The following is a 27,495-nucleotide window of genomic DNA, read 5'->3' on the forward strand; positions in this document are numbered from 1 at the left end:
CAGCGCTTTGGAGTGCGGCTCTCATGCCTGTGGGCTGCTGTAATGATAGCTTTTGCAAAAAAGCCCAGCTGTTTGCTCACAAAGTATGAGAGTGAAAATTGAAGATGAGGAGGATGAAGAGTAGGAGGAGGAAGAAGAGGATGAAAAGCATCACCAGCCCTCTATTGTACAGCTGCAGTTTCATACAATTTCACAGAGCAGACCGAACAAAAGCAGGAACACGTGCGCCATGAAAGATTAATTGGTTGCTGTTAGCTCTAACGCTCATCATCACCTGCAACAGAGAAGGTAGGGAATACAGGAAAGAAACGTGTTGCATGGTGTTGCCAGGATAATAAGGCACTGAGGGGAAGGACTTTTTTCTCTCTCTGGCCGCTGGCTGAGGAAAAGTTTCTGAATCCAAACGCACCAAACTTGGAAATTGATGCTGAGATGCTGTTGTTTTGTGTTTACCTGAGCTAGTTAGGACAGTGACGGCTCATCAGCTGGCACTGATTGGACTGTGGACATAGTTAAATGCCCATTAGAGTTAGTGTGGGTGTGGGTGTGCATGCATGCGTGTGTGCATGCATACAAGTGTGTAACTGTGTGTGTGTGTGTGTGTGTGGTACTCTGCTGCCCAGACACATCTGCCTTGCTTTAATTAGTTTTGCCTGGCACAGGGACCCACCAGTCTCTCTGGTGTTTAATAACAGCCTAGACAATGGGCATTTATCAAGGTCTAAATACAGCTGAAGGATCTTGCGTTCATTTGGCCAAAACTACCTTAACGCGATTATGTTCTTTTTATTTTCTGAAGCTGGTTCCAGAGAAGCTGCTGTTGGCCCTGCGTACTGAGGCATGTTGAAACATGAATCTTCTCTCGGCTGCACATTTTTTTGACTCCCTTTCTGTCCTCTTTCTTCATTTTCTCCCTTTCCCCTCTCTCTCACTTTCTCTTTTCGTCAGTCAATGTATTAATATGTTATGTGCCCGACCCAAATTCCCAGGCCTTTGAGTGCTTCTAGGGCTTCTTCCTCTGCCTTGCCCCCTCTGCTCCTTTTGATCAGAGCCGTTGTGGTGAAAAGTCTCCCAGGGAGAGAGACAGAGGCTATACTCTGTTGTCTCCTCAATCAGAATCAGTAAGAGGTCCTCGGGAGCAAACAGCCCCGCTCTAAATGCCTCCTCTTTCAAAGTCTCTGTCTTTCCCTCTCCTGACTGCTACGGTTTCTAATCAGGGCAGGAGATTTTCGCTGATGAACCAATATGAGCCGACAGACACCCTCCCCTCCCTTCACCTCTCTTCTCTCTCTTCTTCCCCTCCATCCTTTCACATCTGTGGATGTTACCTGACGAGACTCATTTGTCAAACCCCCCACCCCTCTCTTCCTGTCTCCTTGCCCCAGCCACCTGATCCCTCCCTCCTGTTGTTCCACCAGTGCCAGCAGAGCTGAAGAGACTGCTGTGTGTGGTTGAGTGGGTGGGGAGACAGACGAGACAGAAACTAAACTGAGCAGAGCTGAGGTGCGTACAGGTGCAGCTCCTCTTGCTGCCCGAGGGGCAGCTGTCAAAGTCTCTTCCTTTTGGCCCTCATCTCTCCATGCCTTCCCCGCTGTGGCCTTTGCATCACTCTCACTCCAGTCTAAGCCCAACTCTAGCTTAGCACGTTAGTTTCAGGATAGGGTGGCCCCCGGGAGACTCAGTCTCCACTGGGAACATCCCTGCAGCTGCTGCTCCAGCTGTTGCCCTTCATCAGTCTCAGTGTAACTTGTGTGCTTCACATTGTATGGATATTGTTTTTGTTATTTTATCTCTGACTTACTACAAGGATAATTTCCCCATAAGGGATAATAAAGATTTCTACTACTACTGTAATATATTACATGCCAGCAGCACCTAAAAAAAGATGGGGAGGAATTCAAAAGCAGCAGGAGCAGCAACTAACGTTGCCCCCAAGCTCATTGCGCAAGCTGAGTGAATGCAAATGGACTTTTCTGTATTATTATTTTTTTTTTACCAGAGTTCCCCAGCCATAATAGTCTGCATGCCTAGCACAATGATTCCTACCCTCATATCCTCTCATTCAATTCTACAGCAAGTTCCTTTTTGGGTGGGATTGGCTGTCTGATTCCTCCCTCTGTCAGCTCACTGGAGGAGATTGCTTTGATTTTGGGGCAGACTTGACCAGATTAAATAGAGTCGGGCCGGGCCGCGTGGACGGGTGGCTCCCAGCCATCATCCCATTTGTGTTTCTCATTGTCGCCTGCAGCTCTCCTCCATTTTTGTTCTCTCCCCTTCCCTTTGTTTGCCTTACGCTTCTGCTCAGTATCTGGCCGACGATTGATAAGACCCAATCCCTGACAATGCTTGGCATGCAGTACAGGATCGGTGGCGATGCCGGTCATGCATTGTGGCGCGCTTGTGTGTGTGTCTGTTCAGGTTTTAGGAAGGAGATGGGATGCGGCTCACGTCATTGTTTATCTACCTTTCCACTTCCAGATGGCGCTCAGCATAAAGAATCCGCTTCTTGACACACACTCTCTTTCTCTCCCTCTCTCCTCCCTCATTCCTTCCCCTCCGCCTCCTCCTTCCTCCATCCCTCCCGCGGTTCACTCCGGAATATGGACTCGTTTTCAGGTCCAGAACACGCAGCATGAGACGAGGGGGAGGTGGTGAGAGAGCCAGGCAGGCAGACTGGGACTAGAGAGGGAGCCCTGGAATGTCAGGTGGTAGTCTCCGGGTGTTTCTGTGTGGGTGTGTGCTAAGACTTTGTGTGAGAACATATGCGCTAGTGATTGTACCTACGAGTCTGCAGCACTTGTCTGTCTTTTCATGAGCATTTATAAATGTGAATCATGATGGTGTGCATGCACGCGTGTGCTAGTGCGCATTCGAAATACGACGCATTCGAAATACTTGACACATTTTTTTAGAGGTCATTGAATCATAAAAATCTCGTCTCGGGCAACAATTGAGTCGGCCGGCCCCGGTCCTCTTGGCCGTCTAGATTGATGGACGGTCAATTCCAGCAGCGGGAGATAATCACAGCGTGTCAGCCTCCACCGATCCAAACTCTTATCTGTGTCTGCCCACTGCCAGCATGCCGCAAATGACCACAGGGACACGCATTTCTCTTTATTGTTCCCCAGCCCGAGGGAGAAAATGTGTTTGTGTGTGTACAGAACTTTTGCAGGCTGCTGTGACTGCACTCCACTGGAAGAACACATTCACCTGAAGTGCACCTTCACCACAGCGGTACTTCAACGAAACTCACCTCTCTGTTTGGAAAATGCATACACTTATGATAATGCAGCACTTTCAGATGTTTTTTCCATCTTTGCTCACCGCCTTTTTTATTTGAATTATCCACCGTCTGAAGTGTCTGCCGATAAGCCTTTTCCATGAGGGTCCTTTTTTCTGCACACCATTACTCAGAACCATCCGAAATGTTAAAGGTATCAGGTCGGATTCTGGCATTGTCCCATGGCACTTTCAGGTGTTTTTTTTTTTTTTTACCTCACACCTTTATCTCCCATTGCCTGCAACATCAAGTGTGATCAAGTAAGATTACTCCTCCTGAATCTGTAGTGCAACAGTGGACTTTGGTGAAAGCCTTCTTGTTTGTCGCATCCGCTCTGCTAGCTGAAGGTCTTTGAGGGGTTATTTTTCCCAGAGCGAGCTATGCTAATTGTGGCCTAATGGTGAGCTGTTACGGCATAGAGTGGTAAAAAGCAGTCGGTTGGTGAGCCTTTCCCGTGCGGGCTGATTACGCTGTCTAGTTAATGCACCCTCCTCAGATACAAATGGAGGGTGGTTATTGCATCAGGAGAGACAGTCAGCCTGTCAAAATCACCCTCTCTCACAGACAAGAGAGAGAGAGATAAAGAGAGGGAAAAGAGAGAGAGAATATATTCTGGAGAGCCAATTTCACTAAGGGGATAGAAGCATGGTGGTGCAATTATGAAATATAGCTTTCTGTTTCAATAATGACCTTTTTCCACAGCCTATATATAGCCCAGTGTAAATGATTTAGAGGATGGACTATAGTGTCATATAGATGGTGGCCTATGGATTCCTACAGAGAATAGCAGAGAGGACAGTTTCCAATGAAAAATCTTAACTTGCTGGCACTAAGTTGAGCAAGAATGGTAGAAATGACAGCTGGGGACTCTGGGGAAAACACTTCAGCATTATGCTTTTCCCAAGCAGTTGTCCTTATGCTGCCATTAGTCACTTCCAGCTCCTATACTTGGTATGGGTGTGGTGAGTGCACACCTATGTGTGTCTAGCGGAGTTGTGCAGAAGGGGCATTCTCATGTGGGTTGGTTCTCATCCACTATAATTAATCACCAGAGGAATACATGCTGGTTTTGGACCAAGTCTCCTCTCCAAAAAAATCTCCTTCAGCGCAACTTTCACTGCAGGTCACGCATGAGAGCCCAGCAAAGCTTAGCCTTGGCACTGCTGCCAAACACCCACACTAGCTGCAACAGTGCTTACTATGCATCCGTCTGGATAGGTACTCAGAGGTGGTAGGAGAGCCAACAGCTGGGCCCAGGCTGGGAAAAAGCTGGGGTCAGGAACTGAGGAACTCCTTCCTGACCTGAAAATATAAGAAACAGACAGTGGTGGAATGTCACAGCTGCTGTCCGAAAACGTGAAAACCAGAAAACACATTTGACCAAACTGAAAGCACGCACAGGAACTTGAGTTGAATTTATGCATAAGCACTTGCAACAATTACATATACACATGCACATATGTTTATAATGTTTTCATATGCACCAGCACACGCATATGTGCACTCAGAGTCCCTACTGGCTGGTGCTCAAGTCAAGTGTTTCCACGTCCTGTGGTCTGCTTTGTGCCAGGCAGCAGTACATCAGTATACAATCCTCCTAAATATACATAAACCCAGCATAGCTCCTTCCCCTTTCTCTGTAGCATATTCACACACACATACACACCATTCCCCCCGGCAATCGGTGAGGGGAAGCCCCCTGTGGTGCCAATGTACAGCCATGCCTGACTCCACACTCTTATTATCATGATTGCCTGAAAAAGGTGGCGGGACGCTGAGTCCATTCACTCTGCCAGACAGCTTCATAAAGGGGCTGCCGATGGTTCCCAGTGGGGCCCTCATCAGTGGCAGAGAGCAGTGAAGCGCCTCTGGACTATGCTCTCTGAAGTAAAGTGACAATAGCTCTCCTGCCGATAGAAGGAGAAGAGAGCAGGGAGGGTAGAAAAACAAGATGGCCGTTGAGCAATAGGGATCTGTTGAATGCCTCATAGGGAGGTCATCCAGGAAGTAATGAGGTGAAGTGCTGTAGTAGAGCAATAGCTGTCAATCAGTGGAGACATTGTTGTGCTATAATGAGCGCCTGGTGTGAGTGGAAAGGACCTACATAACTAGGCATTTTGGTTGAATTTGGATCACCTTTTAGCCTCCTTCTTCTTCTTCTACCGCTCCTCCAGTTGTCTCCTTCCGCCGCCATCCTTTTTTTCCCTCCTCACTGAGGCCTAGGCGAGTAATGCTACCCATGGACCATTTCCCAACCATAATCCAACATCTGTCTTGCACACGTCTTCTTGCGCTGACGTTAAAACCTTCACTTCTCCTCCTCCCTCCTCCTCCACCTTCTCTGTGCATTCCACCCCCTCCGGTAGCCGTCACAGCCGCTGAACGATTTCCTCTCACTGGGAGGCTCCTCGGAGTCACTGTGGCAGTGTCAAACGAGGCTCCTATTTAAGCTCATTAAATGTTTCCAAGAGAATAGGAAATCAATGGTGCATACCGGTGCGCGAGAACTTTTCTCTTAATTTAATTTCCCTCCCCCTTATCTGTTTGCACATCTCTCTCTTTCTCTGTCTCATCATTCTTGCTCGTTCCTCCTAGCCTGTCTTTCTGTCGTTCTCCTTTAAGTGATGGGGGGGTGGAGGTGTGCGGTGGGCGATGGAAACGGTTGCCTTCAGAAGCCATTTCGGTCTCTTATTCGTGACAGGCACCATGGTGCGAGGCTGTCCAGACTTTTCAGTGTTGTTTAGCACTCACCACACGGAGCACAATCGACTTGAAAGTTTTGCACACACTGACCTCAGCCCTGGAGTTTCTGCTTTTGTTTCGGGCCATGCTGTTAAGGGAACAGGTTTCGACCAGAACAGAATGTTGGAGTGAGAACATAGGAGGGAGGTAGCATGGCCATGTTTTGGGTTGAGAGGCAAGGATATGCCCCCAGTTTCAAGATATTCCCACCTCATGCTTCCTCTCTTTCTGCTTTTCTTTTGCTCTCTCTCTGTCTTTCACTCACTGTCTTCCTCTGTTTTGCCCATCTCTGGCTCTTGCTTGTCAGGAGCTTGTGTTTGATAAATTCTGCTGTGTGTGCTTGTGTGTGCGTACTTGTGTGTACATGTCTGGCAGGGCTTTGTGCTGTTTGAAACCATGCCTGGGGGCTGGGCCCACACCTTCTCTGGAGCTCCTGTAATTGCTCTTTTGGGGCCTTGTCTCTGGCTCCGAGCCTGTCTCCATCACTCTCACTCTGTCTGTCTCCCTCACTCTTTGGCCTCCTCCCTCTTTCTCGCCCTTAGTCCGACCCCTTCCCTCTCTTCTTTCACTCTATCTCCCTGCATGGCTCATTATGGCCGATCCCCACCTGCCCAATCTGGGAATTCTCTTTCCCCACACACACACACACACGCACACACACATACACACACCCAGCCACTCAGCACTTTTCAGAGCCGCCTGTCGCTCGGCTGGTTTGTGTGCTATCTGCGATAAAACAGCTTTGCTAATACTGTTTGGCCAAGGAATGGAAACAATGGCGCCTTCACATTTTTTCCTTCTGACCGGTGCAAACAGACTGTTTCCCATCTCTGTTCTGGCTGTCAGGAGCACCATTTTTTATAGAACTCCAGCCTTTCAACCCTAACTCCTGCCTTTGTATACACTGGCCCTGGCTGCAGGCTCCCAACCACAGCCCTAGCCTTTTCCATTCCAGCCCTCCCTCCAGCCTCTCACCCACCAGCCCCAGCCCCACTATGCCCATTCCCAGGCTAGGGGCTTGCATTGAAGGATAATGGATGTGGCCGGTTGCAGCTGCTCAGCGGCAGGGCACTATCAGAGGAGTTATCTAAGGGCCTGAGTGGCCTGTGATGAATGGCTGGGAGCTGTGTGCCTCCACCGATCAATAAGCCACTAGCACCCAGATGAGCTAGATGCCCCCCCCCCCCCTAACATATATCTCCCTCTCATAATCTCCTACTATGTTTGTGAACTTTTCCCTTCAATCCATGGCTTGAATTGGGCCATTGATCTTTTATCCTTGGCTTGCTTTAAATAAAGGGCCAGTATCTCCTCTCTACCCAAGCATGCAAGGTTTCTGACAGCAGTTATTGCTACACTAGCGGCACAGCGCGCAAACACTACTTTAGCCTGATCGAAGGGCCGTAATCGGAGAGGGAGCGGAGAAAATGAGGGAGAGTGACTGTGAAACTGCTACCCCCACTCTGGAGCGCTGCTGAGGTTACAGTCGCAAGGCTGATGCAAGCTGAGGTCCCGTGTGGATAGACACACTTGAAACGCAGGCACACACACACCAAACAGTTTTGCTGTCAGGGCTCATTGAGCACAACCTGTCTCAAAGCACTTCAAACAGCCCCACCCACTCTGTATTGAAATGGGATGTTGTCAGTTTATCCTCTCTCCTTTGTCTTATTGTTTTGCACACATATATGTGAGGTCTCCCCAGACCACCAAAGCGAGAGCATTTGTATTTCTACGGCAGCACAACGGGTGGGCCGTATCTACCGTAGGTGTTGGTTTTTGATCTGCTTCTTGCCGTGCACGCCCGTGCTCTGCCGGCAAGGGATTTACGATGAAAAGAGCCGACTGGAAATCTCTCTCTCCCCTCCAGGGACCTTCGCTAGTCTGTATCTTCCTCTTTCCTCCCCTCCTCATCTCTCACCTCTCCTCCCTCTTTGCTCCTCTCCTCTCTCCCTCTAGCTCTGATCTTCCCTCTGATCTGCCGTTGTCTCTGTGTCACAAAGAGCAGCTTCTCTGCCCGGTAATTGCGTGGCTGCCGGCCACCACACCTGTTGCTGTCAGTGCAGCGGTGTGGGAGAGGGGGGGGGAGCTTTGCCCTCTGGCCTGTCTGACCCTCCCCCTCCTTGCTGGGGGTCTAAGCCCGCAGGGGGTTGGCTGGAAGATTGGTGTGCATGTGAATGGAGGAGTGTGGTGTGTGTGCGCGTGCCAGTGCCTATTGTGTGTGTGGATGTTCTCACAGTTCATCGTGTTTATCTGTAACCTTGTGCTTCACCCCGTGTGTGTGTGTCTGCGTGCACCTGTGTGTGTGTCTACAAAACCTGACCAGCACTGACGGTTTGCTTTTTCTCTCCCTCTTCCTCTCTTCCCCTTCCCCCTCTTCCCTCATCCAGAGCCCAGGCCCTTAATGAAGCTGGGGGTCAGCGGCAGTGTGCGGCTAATTGGCCAAGTTTGCCCGGGGCTCCGGCTGCCTGTGATTGAAGTGTCCAGCGAGGGCCCACTGTGCAGCCGCTGCTGCACCCTGCTCTGTTCCACTCCAGCAGCCAAGACGCTCACAACACCTCTGTCTGCCTCTCCCTAGTGAGTAGCAATAGAGGTCATTCCCTTTTCACGTGCACGATCAATCTTTCTCCGGTTTGTTTTGTTCTTGTGCTATTTTCACTCAATGATGATTTCTCAGGCTCCCACATTACTATCCGGACCTGTGTATATTATTATTGCATCACCTGTCCTGCATATTCTTTCTTTCACATTTCTTCTGATTGACTTGTATCTCTCTTGTGCTTCATTTGCTTGGCTTTTTTTTTCCATTTTCTCTCTCTCTCTCTCTCTCTCTCTCTCTCTCTCTCTCTCTCTCTCTCTCTCTCTCTCTCTCTCTCTCTCTCTCTCTCTCTCTCTCTCTCTCTCTCTCTCTCTCTCTCTCTCTCTCCATCCTTTTCTATTTTTTAATTCCTAGACTTTCATTCTCACACTTGCAACTAGCATTCTCTCACTTTCCTTGGCTTGCGCCACCCTCACACTCTTCTCTTCCTCCTCACTTGCCACGGTGCGATTTGGGCAATTACCACGGTCCCCTACTGGCCAGCAGCCAGGAAAAACCAACTTCCAGCCCTGTTTTTCTCACGATGGGCCCAATAGTCCCAGCCCAGGCCAAGCTACATCACACTGTTCTGGGTTAACAGGAGGGGGTTGGAAGAGATGGGGAGGCGAGGTGCCTCTAATTAGTGGAGCTTCCACTTTCTACTCGTTAAGGCAGTTCTGGCTCCCATTGTTTGGCTGTCACAACTACAGTAGAGGTAGTGTGGCGATACTGAGCTCTGGGGGAAAGGACTGAGTAGATAGGGAGTACAGAGTGGAGGGAAGGGAGCGGGCGGTAGCTCTGCTACCCAGCAGATGGATGACCTGTCTCACCTGGGAGATACACAGGCAAGGTTCAGCTTCCTGCTCCCTCCAAGTGCCACACTACACCACACCAGTAAGCACACATTTTGTTATTTTGCTCATAGCACTGGAACATTGCTGGCTAGTGAGTGCTCAAGATCGTGTGTGTGTGTGTGTGTGTGTGTGTGTGTGTGTGTGTGTGGCAGAAAACAATGGTCCAATTATAAGTCAGGTCTTGGCCTACTAGTTAGGTTAACATATATTGTGTCAAAACTTTATTTGCAGACCAATAAAAGTTCCCAGGTTTGTTTATAAAGGACTACAAATCATTAAACCTGCACTGAAGCTCATTAAGTGAAGATTCCCCAACAATTACCCTTGTTATTATAGTTTTATACAGACAGCTGTTACGGCTTCGTCTGTTCACACTTCACTCAACAGTGGAAAAACTACAGTTACCATGATTCACTCTGTCACTGTCAATATGTCATTGAAGTCATTGAGGTAAAGGATGTATTTGGGTTTGCCTACTGTTCATCTCTACCTCCTGGTCTGTGAACAGTTTCTGGAGTGTACTTTGAAATTCAAAGCTGCAAAGCCACGAGACTTGCTAGTTTCTTAGTGGGATGTACTGGTCCATCTGTGGAGGGCTTAGCCTGACAGACGGGAGCTCCTTTTCTCAATCTTCTTCTCCATAATCAGCTGTTTGCTTAGGTCAGATCGCTTGTGCTCCACTTTCCACCATCACACATTTCCTCCAGACCCACTTGCCTGCCGGCCTGCCTGCTGGTGTTAAATATATAGAAAATATGGCTCATTTGAAATGTAGGCTACCCCAGGTGACTGTTCAGCCTGTGCCGAATTAATAGAGGGTTGGAGACTTGGGTGGAGAGCTGCTTTGCTGAAAGTGCTCCGGCTACATTTGTGACCCAAAACACAGTGCATTAAAAATTCAAATGCCTTATTTTTGTCTTTTTGTTCAGTGTTTTTTTTCTTTTCTTTTTCCCACACTTCCATGTCTCACATCCCAGTAGACGGTGTAAATGTCATGGTAATGACATGCTTTTTGGTATCCACAAGGATTAGGAGGTGTCAATCATTTCTCCCGTGGGGCTTTGCCTTGGCAGAACCCCGGAGCAAAGGGGTGTTTGGGGATGAATGAATTAAGATGCACAAGCACGAACAAAAACTGTTGGTTTTTAGCGTCTTTTTTGTTTTGGGGGGGGGTGTTGATTGTGAGGTATAGTTACCTTTGTTTTCCCTTGGGTGACAGTGACCTTTGCTTTATCTTGTTGTGTTCATATAACAAAGAATACATTTGGTGTCAATTATGACATTTAGGTATTTTGTATGTTTGTCAAAGCACTTGTGTAAATGTCGACACAGTTTGGCACCCATATTCCTGTGTGAAAGACTGATTCACTTTACAGTATAAATTGTGCTAATTTGGAGGATATAGCTCAAAGACGTGCACATTTTTATGTTGAGTGCTCTAAAAGAGATAGTTAGTCGTACCTTTGACACTTAATATTCCAAAGGGAAAGCCAATGTAAAATAATTTTTCAAAAAAGCTCCACGTTTGTTTAGAATATTGCTGATGGCGATTTCCTAACCATGAGACTTTTGAAGTTGGTTCAGGTTAATCAAGTGAGGAGAAAGCTGTCCAACATCAAAAGTCCTTTTTATGATATTCAAAATGACTTACTCAATTTAACTATGCATCCCCAAAGATGAGAGTGAATAATTCATTTGTCACACTAAATCAAAGTGATGATCCTAAGTTAAATGCCTGTGATCTATGGAAAGTATGTTTGTCAGTGACAGTGTACCCAAGTGACATGCCATTGTTGTAATCTGAAGCAAACTGCTGCGGTGAGGTCAAAGTGGAAAAAAATGTGTACATCTTGGACTGGAAAAACTCATGGTCCTGTTATGTTTGTTTCATGTTGCTCATGAGCCACAGTTAGAGGCATTTGTGTTTAGTTTCCTCTGCGGCGATAAATGTATAATTCAATTCCAGGCATCAAAAATTAATCAACACCAAAGCAAGGTATTGCAATGCCGGCAGAGGCTAACACATTCAGCACGTGTAAAGCTGGTGAAAAGTGGTGCTGTTCCCCTCTAGGCCTACCTGCCAGATGATAAGCTCAATCGGCGTACAGGCCTATGCACACAGCTAAGGTCTTATGACCAGCCTACTTTTTGATTTTGCTCATCGAACGCAGCAAATGCCAGGTCCTTGCGGTACCGAAATAACTTACAACACCTCGTTCCTTACTCATCACCCCCATCCCTCCTCCTCCGAGTTCCCTCCAACCTCAACATGGTACTGCAGCCCTCCAGTATTCCATCACCCCCTGTGAATATCCAAGCTGTCGAGGCTGACTGGGCTGCGTCTCTCTTGCCAGGGCACGGTTGGAACAGATCCGGCCTCCGGGCCACATACCCCGCTCCACTCCAGCCCCTGCAAACAAGGCCTGCCCCGCGCAACTGTCATCTAAATGCTAAGCGCTTTGGATTGCCACGGCGGATTTCTTTTGTACATACTTTTATCGGTTTTGTGAGAGCGCTCGTCCTCTCGGAGTGTGATAGCCTTACATGCTTTGATGCTTGCCAAGTACGAGCCCATGTCTGGGCTGGTTTTGTGATTCAGTGAATGCGCATTAAATCATCAACAGAGACTTTGTAGATCAGCAGATGTTTATAAAAATCTGTATAGATAGAGATCCATTTTGTTTGGTTTCCCAATGTGAGGGTCATGTGTGTGAAAGCTGAGTTATGTGAAAATAGCCAGCTCAAGTCTGTTCTAGGGAGCATAGAAAATGCAGAGTCTAAAAATATTTGGAATCAGATCGGTATGCAGTTTCGAGTGGGGGTGGTGGGGGTGCTCAGCACATAGCTCGGTAGGATCTTTGAAACTGTCTTGCCTTGTAAGGAGATGGCAACACAGGGCCGTGACATATTTTTCCGAGGCAACAAAGTGTTGTATTGGTTATCTTTCAGATGATGGTATAAGGCCTGGCTGCTGAGTTAATCGGCCATCTGCACCCTGGGGGCTGAGAAATGTGGCCGTCAGGCTTTATGGGAACATAAGCTAAACAGCCAGGCCCACTTTAAGGGGAGCCACGTTGAGAGACAGACTCCAGATGAGCCTCTCAAACAGTTTCATGTCAAATTCACAGACATACAAATCTCCACAACGATCTGCCAAGTTTCAGCAGGATTCACTGGAGCAGGAATAGCAGAATTTCACGCCCCCGCCCCGGCCCCTCTCCCCTCCTCTCAACCATCACTGGATGCCGCTTGGCAGCAGAGGATGATGGGAAACATCTGCAAGAGTGTATGTGTGTGTGAGAGTGGGTGAGTAAACTCAGCAGATAGAGATTTTTTTTTGTTTTGGAGGCATCTTTTACATTGGCAGCAGAAGAGTCAATTATTCTAAAACAGATCTCGCAGAGGAATGGATGAAATATGAATGAAGATATAGCATGCAAACTGTTTTACTGGTTAAAAAAAGCTCCATGGCTGATGTTTTAGAATCGATTCTGCATCTCTGCTGGCAGTTAAATGAGCAGCAGCGAGATGATAATGCACTTCCTTTTCAGCTAAATTACTTCCTGTGGCTGGCAAGCAGGAAGTAAAGTCGGCCCCCTATCGGCTTCATTTCCTATTTTTCCTCAGTTTTTTTTTGCTGTAATGCCAATGTTGTGTTTGCCTGCTGACTAGGATACAGTCTGTAAAATTGAAATAAAAAAAAAACTCCCAGGAAGAATGATTCAGCAGGTCCTCTGGATGGTACTGTGCAGCTGCCAGAGATGCAACTGCTTAGAGTCACAGAAGTCTCTTTATTTGGGTGTGTGGGGCAATATAAATAATGAAATGGAGCCAGTAATTGGTGGTTCTTGGTAATTAGGACCAAGCTGTCAGCTAGCGAAGTCGCCTCAGTCTGATGGCGCTGCAGCAAGGGCAGTAATTACTATTATCTGTGGGGGTTGTTGACACAACAATAATCCCATTCTTAGCCAGGATAGCGGGATTTTTGTTTACTGTCCCCATTTTTAAGAGAGATTCAGCCCCTCTATTGCTAAAGACTTATCTTTTAGTATTTGTGTTAATATCCGTCAAGCAGCCAACACCCAGCGATTGCTGTATACTGAGAGGCAGACCCCCGGCCTTGAATTTTCTGCTTGGTGACTCTGAGAAGAGCTTGTCCATATTTTCATTAGTCAAACAGTTTGACTTTTTCCCTGCTAGCGGTGTGACGCCCAACCATAAACAGCATTATCAACCATCTCAGCAGGTTTTCTAATACCCCTGTAATCCTGTCATTTCATTCATGGATACCTCCAGGGTTATTCTGGGCCTGGAGCGTATCTGCCCGCCTGTCTCTGCTCCTCTGTGTGAGAGATTGGTTTCCCCAACTCCCCTCCTGCTCCATCTTGCCACACACACACTCATTCACGCCCAAGCATTCGCTCATCTCATGTCAGATCCACATAGTGTAAATGGGCTGGCCAGACCAGATGATATATAAGGTATAGGGGACAATGGCACCGTATACACTATGTAAGGGATGATCCCTGGTAGCGGATAATAACTTGCCCTTGCCGGAGTGAAATCCTGTTCATCTGGTACAAAACTTACAAGCACAGCATTTGCCCCATGAGTTGTAGAAAGTGTACTGTCTCAAAAATACAGAGTGCACAGGTGACATTTATACTTCCTGGTATCATGCAAAGTAATGAACTGACAGGATACTTGTATGATTTTATTCAAGAACATGTAGAATGTGATTATTTGGTGAGTAGCAGGGGTGCAGTTTTGGGTAGCGGGAGGCAAGGGTAAGAAAACGGTAGACTAGTTCCTGTTTTCACCCGGCACACAACACGTAAATTGCATCGGCTCTGAATTAAACATGTGGCACCTCGTTGCCTCAGGCTTGATGGACATTCAAACATATTGCAAGCCAGAGAAAATGGCTTTTTAAGTAGGCTATTTATGGTGAAGATATTGTATTCATTTGATTATAATAAAACATCCATTACATTCTGAGTGAACGGCATGGGGAGGTGGGCCTGGCAGACTGCAGCTCAAGGTAATAACAACTGTGCGTCTGCTCTCAATGCGCCAAGGAAAAGAACGGGCTCCTCTAGATATTAGTTTCCTTTGTAGGGGCGCGCAGATCCGGCGATACGGTTCGCGGGGAGTAATAAAGAAATATATCTGTTTTTATTGTGCCTCGGCGACAGAGTTATGTTTAGAGCCAGTATAAAGAGCTGGAACATGGCGTAAAATGATATTATGGCCCATTAGGTGGGGGCCCGAGCTAAGCGTCGCTAGCGGTAACCGAGGACTGGGGGTAATGGGGCCGCGGCGTATTGTCTGTGATCTGCTCTTTCACTTCTCACTGATTGAATCGTCCACATCACTGGCACTCCATCTCCCGGGGAACCGGAGTAGAAGAGGTGATTTTGGCTGAAGACATCACTCCGTCAAACCTGGGAGATAAGAGAATGGAGGGGGGAGGCGGGGCGGGGTCAATCTGAAATGTAAAAGAAGGATGGCATTCACACATCATCATCGCTAGATTGGTGTGTAGGGGGAGGTGATCCAAAACGAAAGGGGAATAGCTGTTTCAGTTTGGTGAAATGGAAACCATGTCATTCTGTGCAACTCCGCAAGAAGAGGTTGGGGGCTCTTGCAGATAAACAACAATCAACCATCTAAAGTAGACAATCTACTTTAGTTGGTTTTCTGACTCTGTACAGACAGAAATATATCTGTTCCCTGGCTTCCTTCTGCTGAAGTGGTTTGGGTCTGGTTTTGCTGCCGTACAGCCGTGACCGATGCTCTCAGGGATGCCCTTCTGCTGACCTTGTATCTCTGTCTCTCCGGTCTCGAACTCCAGAGACCTGCTCCTCTGCTCGTTGGGGCTTCCCCTAGTGTATATCAATGGCGGGGGGAGGAGGGGGATCAAATGAAGGTCCTGCTCCGTCTGGCAGAACCTTTAAAGTGCCCTCCCCCAGGAACCACTCCTCCTTGGTGTAAGGAGGGGGCTGCGGAGGGTGGGAAGCAATAAGTGGGCATACCGAGCTGCTCGGGAGTCTCCTATGGGGGGGCTCTTCTGCACTGCTCACCTTCACCTTCATTCCCTAGTCAACCTCCGCCTCCAGTTGTGTTTTGAATGGGCGAGGCGTTGTGTGGACTGGAGCAGCATAGTTTTTCTGCTCTCCTGGGCAGCCAGCATGGGGCTCGACAAGTAATATGAAACAAGCAGGCGAGGAATCCCAGGCATTCTGAATGGAACCAGATGTGTGTTTCTGCTCCACTCTGTGTCTTGTGTGTAAAAGTCAGTGAGTAAAAGTCATGGAAAGCACACACATGAGACTGAGACATGCATGTACACATGCACAGACACACACACACACACACACACACACACACACACACACACACACACACACACACACACACAGGCTACCACCAGGCTTTCATAACAGAATCTGATGATAGAATATGATGCACACTTGGGTGTTTTCCTTGCATTCTTGTTAATTTTAACCAATAAGCGACTTAAGACCCTAAGTGAAAAATAGCGGTTAACTTCCCCAGCTGGTTTCAGGCATTACAGCCCCATTGCGTAAGTGGTGACCCCGGGGCCGTGGATAAAGCGCTTAGATGGTTCTGCCAGCAACACACAAAAGCTTTTCAAATCTATTCCACGTCCTAACACTGTTTCTCCTTCTTCTTGGCTCTGCTATACCATCAAAGCAAGTGGTGTTCATTGGCTAGGGGTTTGTTGGAAGGAATGTGTGACTAAGTGTGTGCGTGCTTGTTGCCTGAACATGTAGGCCTATATCAGCCATCAGCACAGGAAATGACCAGCCATTCTCTTTGAAGTCCTGGCAGAGTTTTTCATTATTCCTACTATCTCCGGAGACACAAGGCGACAGATCCACCCCCCACTAAATTGCTGCTGCTCTCCACTCACCCGCCACTGCCCCCCCCACTCAGTGCCTTGCCACTGACTGCCTGTTAGAATGCAGAACAAGTGGCTATTAGCATAGAGTATGGGAGTGCTGGCTGCCACAGGGCACAAACCCCACCACTACCCCTCGCTTCCCCACGCCACACTCGCCTGAAAAGGCTGAGAGGGCACGTGTAATTGCATTTTCTTCTCCCTGTGCAGAAAGTCAAACGTAAGGTATGGGGAATTGTAAGATTCTCCTACCCCCCCCACTCCATCCCTCCTCTTCCCTTCTTGCTCTTTCCCAGCCATTCCCGCTTTCCCCTTTGCCTCACTGCTCACCTCCACCCCTTCTTACCTCCACTTCCTCTCCCTGTGCTGCTCGCATGTCTGAATGTGTGGTGTGCGGAGCTGAAATTAATTGGATCGCACTTTAATAGCATTCAGGCTCCTGTGGCTCGCTGCTCTCTGAGGTGGGTTTGGCACACTCTTGCCATGGCATGCTACAAGACCAGGAGCGCTCCGCTGCCAGTTTTGCGCCAGTCTGGGGCCTTACCTCCCGCACACAGTCACATGGACACACATTCTTGCACAAACGCTTACATACGTACACTCACACACACACACAGACACAGCCATTGTCTCCAGTGGTTCATACAATATATATTTCCATGGTTCAGAGTAAGGAGGCAGATGTGTTGTTTATCTGCCAGTGGGGCGCATGCCAAAGCAGCATGCCTGGGAAGGGTGTGGTTTAAATCTGGGTTAGGAAATCCCTTGTCGAGGTTACTACATGCAGTAATGCTAATGAAGCTTTTGCTCCAGTAATGGCATTACCAAATGGAAATGCTAACCCACATGTTCTGACTGAGCATCACAGTTTACAATGACAAAATCTTAATGACTAATGTCTAGCCTTCTAGCATCAGGACAGTCTGGATAATGTGTGTGTTAATGCTGGCTTATGTAAGATAAACAAGCACAGACTCTAGGCTACAATACTTCTGGATAAGTATGTGTGAATAGCTTGAAAAGAGTATGTTTTACACTATCAAACACTTCCATTGTGTGTTTGGAGCATGTCTCTTGCTGTTATAAATGCTCCCTCTGTTCAAAGGTTGGTGTTTGGTCCGCTTCATGCTGTCTGATCAGTGCTGTGTGTCTGTGGCTTTTTTGACTTCTCTACTTGGCCTTCTCCCTCTGTCCTGCAGGCTGGCTTGGTCTGATTTATGACAGTCTGGAGCTAATGGTACAGAACCAGGATTTGTGTCTGTGGTGTTGTGACTGGGCCGGTGCCGGCTCATTGGGCTCCTCTCTCTCTCTCTCTCTCTCTCTCTCTCTCTCTCTCTCTCTCTCTCTCTCTCTCTCTCTCTCTCTCTCTCTCTCTCTCTCTCTCTCTCTCTCTCTCTCTCTCTCTCTCTCTCTCTCTCTCTCTCTCTCTCTCTCTCTCTCTCTCTCTCTCTCTCTCTCTCTGGGTGTGGGGAGTGAGAAGACGAGTGAGCGACTGGGCTGTTGATCAGCGCCCCTACACTCCAACTCATTCGTCTTCATCCCCCTCTTTCCGCCAGACGAACCGGGGATGCATGCTGGCGGGGGAGCAGACTCACCTTCAGACAAGGCCACCAGACCTTGCCTCACCTTTCATCCCTTTCATCCCTCATACACTCCTCACTTTCTTGCTCCCTTTTTTCTTCGCTCTCTCTCTCCATCTCTCTCCCTCTGAGTCGGCACTGCTGACTGGGGCCAGGCCGCGAGGCAGGCAGGGGGCCTTGTGTGTGGAACTGTGTTAATTAGCACGGGAGTCTGGAGACCAAGGCGCGTTATCTACCACCACAACCGCCCCCCCCTTCTCCCCCCCATCTCTCTCCCTCTTCCTCTCTTCCTCCACCTCTCTCTGTCTCTCTCACTCCCTCCCTCCATGTCTCTGGAGGTTGATTCCATGCCGCTTGCGTCGCCAGGTTTGTGAAGGATGTCGTTGCCAGCTGTCTCTTCCATGGACGGCTGCCAGCCTCTCCCCACATCTTCAGTCCGTTGTCATTTCCTTGTTTATTCGTTTATTCCCATCTCTCTCTCTCTTTTTTTCCTCACCTCCCGCCGTTTATCTGTTAATGAACTCTGTGTGTTGAGCTGGTTTTCTGTTTTCCAGCGTTGTCTCAGGGAGAGTATGTTTCTAGACAAGGCCAGGGTATTATGGGGCCCTCGTTGGCACACTGGCGCAGTGGTGCCAAGGTCGGGCAGGGTGGATAGTGCCCAGGTCGGCAGCCAGTCTGTGCCCACCGCACCATGCCAACTCCGCAATCTGTGAGCAGTGTGTTAAGCACAAAACAGACAGTCCATTTCCCCTCGGCCTGGAAGCGTTTGCCTTCTTCAACGGCCCGAGAAAGGTCAGAAGAGCACGGGCAGACAAAGAGAGCTTTATATCCCCTCTGAACAATGAGAATCCTGATCGATCGGCAGCTTCTGCTTGACCTTCTTCTCTTTCCACGACACCAAACAACATATTTCTGTGCGGACGGAGTCCTGCTATGGTGCCTTCACCCCTGATTGAGTTCTTTGCACTGTGGGTGGATTTCCATTTGTGTGTGTGTGAGAGAGGGAGAGAAAGATACAAAGAGATAGCGAGAGAAAGAAAGAGGGAGTGAGGCAGAGCGCTAGGCAGAGCTGATTATAGTACTTGTGTCTGAGCCATTTAAGGTAGACTGTTGCACGCATGACTGATGTGGCCCACAGAGGCTGTCTGCCCCAGACAAGCTGAAGGGGGAGTTTTTCTGTGTGCGGGTCAGACTTGGATTTGTGTGTGTATGGCTCACTGTCCATCTCTGTGTGGGTGAAAGTAAATCTATTTGTGTTCATGCGTGTGTGTGTGTGTGTGTGTGTGTGTTTGTGTGTGGTTTAGATCCTGAGCAGCCCTGCCTCCCCTGGTGTGAAAGTGCTGTAAAACTCTCCTGCACTCTATTTGACCCTGGCCCCCTCTGAGGCGTCGAAGCGAGCCAAGTGTAAAATGGTTGCATGCCAAATAAAGACATGAAACAACCCCACCTACACACACACACACACACACACACACACACGCGCACGCTCAGTCAGTCATTCTGTTGTCCACACCTTCTAACTCTCGAAAGCACACTGGCTTCATAAATTGAGCTCACTTGGCCTTTGATTGTATCAATTAATCTGCACTGGCAGTGCTTTATGAAGCAGACACTGGGCAAGCCTAATTGTGTCTTTAAACCAGTCACATACAAGAATTTCCATGTCATTAGCTGCTCCGCTACAGAACTGAGGACCTGCTCTGTCTGCTCATCTCTCCATCTCTCTTTTTGTGCCTCTTTGTTGTTATTATGCAGTGTATATCTGCCCATTTCTTTTTGTTTTGTTGTTTTGTCCCTTCATTTGTCCTTCAACCCCCCCGCCCCCCCCCAAAGCAGTATTCCACTCATGGCTATGTAGGCTTTTAAGAGTTGTGCAGATTTAAATATACTATACCCTTGTTAGAGAGAGCTGATTCCACCATCGGGGAATTAGGGCTGCTTTTGTACGCTGGGCCTCCTCGGTGTCATGCAGAGCTGTGATAGTGCCTCCTCTCTGAGAAATAGAGGAACGGGGACAGAGAGGGAGGGAGGGAGCATCTCTCTGATCTTCTGCCGCTCTCAGAACCATCTGTTTGGTGCTGGCCCAACATTCTGTGCCGCTTTGCATTAGCACTTACAAATATATACATTTCTCACATCGAGATTTTGAGAGAAGTCGTACCCCTCGCTGAGTTACGCTCGCCAGGAGATGGGGAAGCGAGAGCAGATTGGACTCGGGCAGAGTAGCGGGAGCGATGCCTGCCATCGCTTCATTGACAGGGGAGGAGTGGAAGGGAGGCGCACGCGATTGGATGGATGATGCAATCAGGAGCAGGGATTGGCTGTGTGATCAGCTTGTGTAATATATCCGGGGTTGAGGCTGGCTAATGGGATATACTCGTTTCCAGCCGTTTGATATCACAGCAAGCAACATTAACTCTGAATAACTACCGGCTTTATGTGCACATGTAATATTCCTGTTCTTATACTGGTGAAACGTTTTCTTTGTAGCGTACACCAGCAACAGGTTTGGAGTAACCTTTGCAGCATTGTCAAACTAGCTTATGTAATAAGAGTTAAAAACCTTTGATACCCATATATTGAATGCTTAAAAGTCTGCATTTGGGTGTCATTTTTCCTTGTTTGCCAATTTACTATAAAAGATAGTGTGGCTCAGTTAGCTACGGATTGAGGTTGTAAGAAGTTTGAGAGCACAAGGAAAGTGATATTCACAAATGCTAATAACCTACATACAGCACAGCACTATTCCTGTCAGTTGTCAGTGCTAGGTAAGCTTCTGAGTCGTACAGCAGGATGATTTGGTGTTAAGTCTGTCTGCTCCTCTTTTTGGAGATATCTTGGGGTGAGCAGCTTTTATCCAAGGCTTCCATTTCTCTTTAGAAGCTGGTGACTGACTCTCCCGCCCCTCCTCCTCGGTTCCTCGCTGCTGTGAAATGGAATTGCTTTCTCGTTCGTTAAAGATTTTCTTGTCGCTGCCTCATAGTACTCCAGGAGTGAGAACACTTGAAATGGCTGAAAGTTCTCAAAACCCACTGGAGAATTGTGGGGTGGCGGCAGTGGTGTGGGTGTGGATAGGAGGGAGCAAACACGAATCAAGAAAATTGCTTTTTTCTATTTTTTTCTGAATTAAATCTGTTTGGGGACTTTTTTTTTTGACAACACACAAATTAATTCCGGCAAGTTGTCGCTTTACATTAAAGCATGAAGTGGCCTGCTGGTGTAAGGGAAAGCAATCCCTCCTCGTTGCCATGGAAGCAGGCGCGTTGTTGCATTGGGCACCAGCGGCATTGGTTCTGCCAAAACCACTGCCCACCTATATCCTATAGGCTTTTAAGGGGGTGAATGGTTTCCCTTTCAGACCATCCAGTCTTCTCTCTCAGAACATTTTGCCCATTGGAATTGTTGCAGTATTTATAAAAGCCTGTTCCCATGTGTGGCTTATTCTGATCCTTTCATGTGATCTCGCTCCCTCTTACTTTGAAAATCAAAAAGGAAAGGATAATCTGCATGTGCTCAGAATAATCCCACTCTTCTTAAATAATGTTCCTCCCAAGAGTTGTTTGCAACGAGGAGGCCTTATGCCTTATGAACATTACTCGAATAATCCCCCACCACCCTCCGTCCCTCCCTACTCTCCATCCCTCTGTTTTCTCCTCCGCCTGCTCTTTCCTCTTTCACTCAAACTCTCATCATCATCTCCATCTGCCCCAAAACAACACAACTGTTCCGCACGTCTCACACCCATGCCCCTGCACCCACAGTGCTGTATCGCTCAGGGGTGCGTAGCGCCAATCTTAATCACATTGGGCGAGCACACCTGTGAAAACAGATGTCCACCGGGGCTGGCGTGCTGTTCCTATTTAGGGTGGAGCGTCTGCTTATGGCTTTCCACCACTCCTCCTCTTCCCTCCCCTCCTCTCCTTAGAGTTTCTCCGGTCCCCAGCGGGCAGGCTGGCCCTGACACCCACACAGGAAGAGCCAACAGCGGCGTGAGGCAGGGGGCAGGAAGCGCCTGTCCCCAGGCCTCACCCCCTGCTCTGTTTGTTTTAATATCAGTCCTGCTTACAGACGGTAATGAGAAAGTGTGATCAAAGACACAGAGCCCTTCTGCCTACCAATACAACAGGTATGTTGCTGGTGGGGAATACAAAATCAATTCTAAAGGAATTTGATTGTTCTGTGATCCCGAATCAATTTTTTAGCCCTTTTTATGAGACAGAATTTGATAAGCACCAGGCCTTGACCTTTGAAATGATCCTCTGTGATTACGAATGGAGCTCAGTCATAAGAATGGGCTTACGCTCTGAGATTTGCCATATGAAAAGGCATCGGTATGGGCATACTAATGCTGCTATAGGATTAAATGCTTCATGATGCCATTAGTCAACACAATGTTGTGTTTTGTATAATTATCTCCTTATCTGATAGGAACCACCGTCTTTTAAATTCAGTGCAACATAGCTGTGCTTTTGCCTAGAGGCGTGTGGAATAATGCATGCCGTTAAATCGGTTTGCCTGATCACTATTGATGTTAATGATGTCAATGATCTGTATTAGTGAATTTAAAAAAGGCAATAAACCCATTACTAGCCTTAGTAGCAAAGGGTTATGCGATTTGTATCCAGTTCTGCACTCCCATTTGCCAGTCTTAAAGCCATTTTATACCACCAAATCCTCCTTTCTCCCCAGTGCCATAAAGTCGCCTCTACCACAAAGACTTCATCTGATCCACAACGTGCCAGTCCAGCCCAGAAACCCCACCTACGGAGACAGAGAGGCAGCCAAAACCTGGCCTAGCCTGGCCTAGTTCCGCCAACCATGCTCACATGAGCGAACACTTTAACAATTTTGGATGGAGACGCATGGCAGAGCCGAACAGCTCAACACTCTGACAGGCTGCACTCCCTCCATCCCTGTTCCAGCCTCCCTTCAGCCCTCCACCCTTTCGTCCGTCCAGCATTGATCCAGGCTCTTATCTCCACTCTGATCCCTGTGTTATTTCGGGAGCGCAGGGATTGCCTAATGATCTATTGACCCAATCTATCGATCTTTACAGTCAACCACAATGGACCATCCACTAAAAGGGAGCCTGTAGGGCATGCACTCCTCTGTCGCCTACTCCTACTCTACTCATGCCCTCCCACCTCCTCAACCAGCCAGTCTCCATGCGACAAATGTATTTTTGCTATCTAACAGTGTTATTCCTAGATGACTGCTGATGACTGGGCTCAACACAGTGAGAGGACTAAATCCTCTCACTGTGTTTTCATAAAAGTTAACGTCTATGTGCATATGAGTTGCAGACAATGATTTGTTTTGGCACTGAAATCTGGTTTGTTTGAAGCAAGATTGCCTTGTGTGAACTATGACTTTCACATCCTCTGCAACAGGTGTACTCCCTGATTGAATCAAAAACAAGGAACCAGATTGAGCTGAACTTGAAGTTGAGCTATGTGATGTTACACAATTTAGTTCCCCTATGTTGAACAATAGTTGCTATTCTGTTTTGACTAAATATATGAAAACAGCTAGCCCCCTCACAGGTGTAGGGTGCCTATTTGTAGACAAACTGGTATGTATGCGTGTGCATATAGCAATTGTGAAGAATCCACATAAACACTGTTGACACGTTTGATTGCATCTTGCCCTGTGTCTTGTTTGCACAATAGCACCTTCAAGTGCGACTGCAGTTCTTGTTGTGACATGTGGAACTTGTCATGGGTGAGATCCTTAGAGATTTGCAACTCTGCAAGTCACCAATCAATGTCTCTACTGAGGTTAACACATGTATAGTGCTTTGATGGTGCTTTTTTGATTGTCTTTTTTAAAATGTTTTTATGTTTAATTTAATATGACCTGAAGTTGCTACTCATCACAGCCATTTCAAATGAGGGTATTCCCCGCCATTGGATAGGACTGCATGGTTATGGCTAAAACGATAAGTTCAGTTTATTTTACTATAAATTCTGGTCATGATTATTTTCCTGGATTTAGTACAACAGACATTCTGAATGAAATGTTTCAGTATTGCCAATATGCCAATATTCTGCAATTATTAATTGTGGAAACTTGTTGCGAGCGGTGGCATCGTTCGGTGTAACCGGACATACAAATTCCATGTAGTGATTACCAACGGTGACGTACAGTATGTGACATTATGAAATTAATGTGGCTCCAATCGATATCGGGCGACTTTCAAGCAGCTCAATTTTACACTTGCTGCAGGGAACAGATGGTACTTGCTGATAGTGTTGCTGGAGGCGGATCCATGGCAGAGAAGATATGGAGGGGAGACCAGATCCTCTGGAGCGCAGGAGAGGAAGAAAGGAGGTTAAGGCGCTGTGTACTACTTACACTCTTATCCTGCATGGATGAATAATTCCCTAATCAGATTTCTGTAATGAATAGTTAATTGCACATGAGCCTCAACTGTTTGTGTACACAACACATGACCCCCCTCATCCCCCAAGAAATACACACACACGCGCAAACACACAAACACCAGCACACTTAATGCAGTTGCCTTGTCAAATGTTCTTTGTACTCTCGTGCTGGTATCATTAACATCAATGCTTTTACGTAGCTGGAGGACATAAATTTGTGTTCACACTGTGCTTGGGAGAAAAACATTCAAGTGGTACTCAAATATTAAAACACACCCACAGGCACGTTAATGCCTCAGCAGTAGGAGTATTACTCTTACTCCTGCTTTCTAGGGCTGAGAAGCCTACCTGTTGAAGGATTTCTGGGTACGGCAACCTGTCCGGTCCATGATTGATAGGCCTTTGCATCACACTGATAGGACCGGGTATCTGTGGGAAAATGGGCCTCTATCTACACCTCGTGAATCTCTCAGTCATGTCAGGTTGAATCTGCTCAAACTACATGTCCTGAGGGATTGGGAGAGTGAGGCAAGCACCCCGGCGTTGAAAAGCATGTTATTGGAGCCCATTCCTGTTCTGGGATTCCTTTTGCGGCCTGTGATTACACTGCCTCGGCCAGGCTGTGTTTGTGTGCGTGCCTGTCACCGAGTGTGTGTATTTCTGTCTGTTTGTGTGTGAGAATATGTGCTCTACCAAGTTCAGTGTGTGGGTGTGGGTTTGTGTGTGTGTCTGCTGCTACTCATTTTGAGTCAAGCAAAGAGCTGAAAGGGAGACGGGCTGAGGGATCAGAATTCTTAAAACAAGTCTGGGCACATCTGGTTGTGATTGGCGGGAGAAAAAAAGGGTCCTTGTGTTCTGGGAACTGGCAGCAAAAGCACAGCCCGGCCCAGTCTAGCCCAGCCCAGTACAGTACAGAACCAGCCAACATGGAAAAAAGACCAACAGCAGGACTGCTCCCCTTCAACCCTCCCTACTTATCCTGACTCTTGGCCAATTCTCATAATCCCACAGCAAAGCCCCTGGCAGTGTTTTCATAAACAGTATTCAGTGCTCTCCCCCCTCCTCCCATTTCAATATAAGAAAGTAGGGACCGCCATGAGCCAGGTAGACCCAAGGCTCCATTACTTTTGGCGGCAACTCTTGTGTTGGGGATAATGATGCCCTGGAGGGGAGTGTGTGCCTGAATGTCTGTTTGCTCATCTTGCCACCTTAGTCGAAGTAGGAGGAGTGGAAATTGCAATGGGCAGGCGGTATATTGAAAGGCATTTCATGGCGGGTGCTAAAGTGGGTTATTCTTCCATCTGTTTGATTCTGAAGTTAAGGGCAGGGAGGAGTAGGCGTAGTTTGTTGGGGAAAGGAGGGGAAGGATGGCGCACCACAGATTAAGCATGACAGAAGAAACCCCTCCCCGCTTCATCCGAGCGTAACTGAGAATAGTGGCAATTAAAAAGTGATGGCACCGTTTACAGCGGCTGCCTCAAGCCATTGTTTACCCTGCCTACTCTCATTGTGCTCATTATTTGGACCAACATTTTACCTGTGGCACGTCAATGTGGTGCTGGTTTAGGAGATAGCCTGGCTAGCTGCTCTCTGGTGGCTGCAGCTGACAACAAGCTCTGTCACCTCTGTGCATCAAGCCCTAATTCAAATGGAGCATGTGCACTTAGCCTCCTGAACCCCCGGCCCTCTGCTTGGACACAAAGACAGTTTGACTCCGGTTCCAGCTTCAGAGAGAATATCATGGCCCTGTTATTGTGCCTTTAGTGCTGCAGGGACTATTTGCCGTCCTTATTAAGCGGGCTGACTGGTGACTGGGCAATGAGCCTGTGTGTGTGGGTATTCTCGATGTGTGTGACACTGCTCAGTTTGCGATGTGCGTGTGTGTGTGCGTGTGTGTGTGGGTGGGGGTGGTGGGGGGGGACAGGCAGCCTGAGGCGGGGCACTGAAGCCAGAGCAGTGCTGGTGTTTCCACACATGCCACAGAGCCAGTGACCCTCACCAGCATAATGACTGCGGGGTTAATTCCCCGGGAGTGGCCCGGCGCGCAGAGGCAAGAGATGAGAAGAACTGTGGCGAGGAGGGTGATATAGCAGGCCATAGCTGTACAATGTGCTACAGCCCTTATTCTTCCATGTAACACAGAGTGATCTGTTTCTACCCAATCCTTTCTGATGGGATTTCACATGCTGCCAATAATCCACTGGCATTGCAAGAAGCATCCCTCTCCCGCTCTCTTTCTCTCTGTCTCTCTCGTTCTCATGGATTTCTAAAGCTAAAAATAATTTCACCACAAACGGGTGGAAAGCATTGAGAGTGGGGGGCTTTTTTTTTTTCATCCCTAAATCATGGCTGAAATGTTTGAGAGAGGGTTTTGCTGGCACAGAGCAAGAAGCGGAATTAGACTGTGACAATCTCTACTCCATCTCTTAGGCGCTGTAAGACGAGGCAAAAATGCCCATTTTCCCGCTGCATTAAGTGATTTGCAGGGCAGCATTTGAGTGGGATTGTTCATGGGGAGCACATGAGAGAACATCCATTTGCATGGCATTTTCTTTCTCACGACGGCGAGAGATTTTAAGTGCCAGTTGCCGTTTTCCTCCAGACATTGTAGGGGAAATTGGTCTCATAAATAACGTTTTCAAATGAAACCGCTGTTACGGTGTACACATGAACGTCCCCGTATAATACCTCGAAGGCCCATTCGCCCTGCTTATATCTTAGTGTGTGCTTACTTCGCCAGCTATAAATCATTATTGCCGTATAGCTGTGCGCACATTGTCCATTAGTATTCAAAGTGTGCTGTAATGAGATGGAGAAAGCGGAAATAGAAGGGAGCGCAAAACCTCTCTGTTGGATTTGGCCCTTTTGATTTTCAGCAACTCTCTCCAAATCCCAATTCCTATCTACGGCGGCTGCAGTTTGTTTTGTGTGTGTGTGTGTGTGTGTGTGTGTGTATGTATATTTGTGTTGTAAATTGATGAGAAAGCTGCCAGTTTGACTGTTATCTGGAGAGAGCGAGAGAGACAGAGAGAGAGTGTGAGTGTGTGTGCACGTGTATGTGTGTGTGTGGGGAGTGATGGACACACCAGCTCCTCCCGTTGTTACATAATGCTGAGATATTGAGTGTGTGACCTGGTACCACTTTATCTCGCC

At 47.8% G+C, this 27,495-nt stretch overlaps 1 protein-coding gene across 1 annotated transcript in view; it reads left to right on the plus strand.

Annotated features, from left to right (window-relative positions):
• Window positions 1-27,495, plus strand: part of plxnb2b (plexin b2b) — a 103,112-nt gene that overhangs the window by 14,313 nt on the left and 61,304 nt on the right. Inside the window, exon 2 of the mRNA XM_071534723.1 lies at window positions 8,413-8,599. The gene's annotated coding sequence lies outside the window, so the exon portion shown is untranslated. The remainder of the gene's footprint in view (window positions 1-8,412; window positions 8,600-27,495) is intronic.

This window comes from Centroberyx affinis, unplaced genomic scaffold (assembly GCF_046629955.1).
Source record: "Centroberyx affinis isolate AG114_WGS23_722 - 3 ecotype Tasmania unplaced genomic scaffold, CSIRO-AGI_Caff_v1 ptg002607l_1, whole genome shotgun sequence".
Classification (NCBI taxonomy): domain Eukaryota; kingdom Metazoa; phylum Chordata; class Actinopteri; order Beryciformes; family Berycidae; genus Centroberyx; species Centroberyx affinis.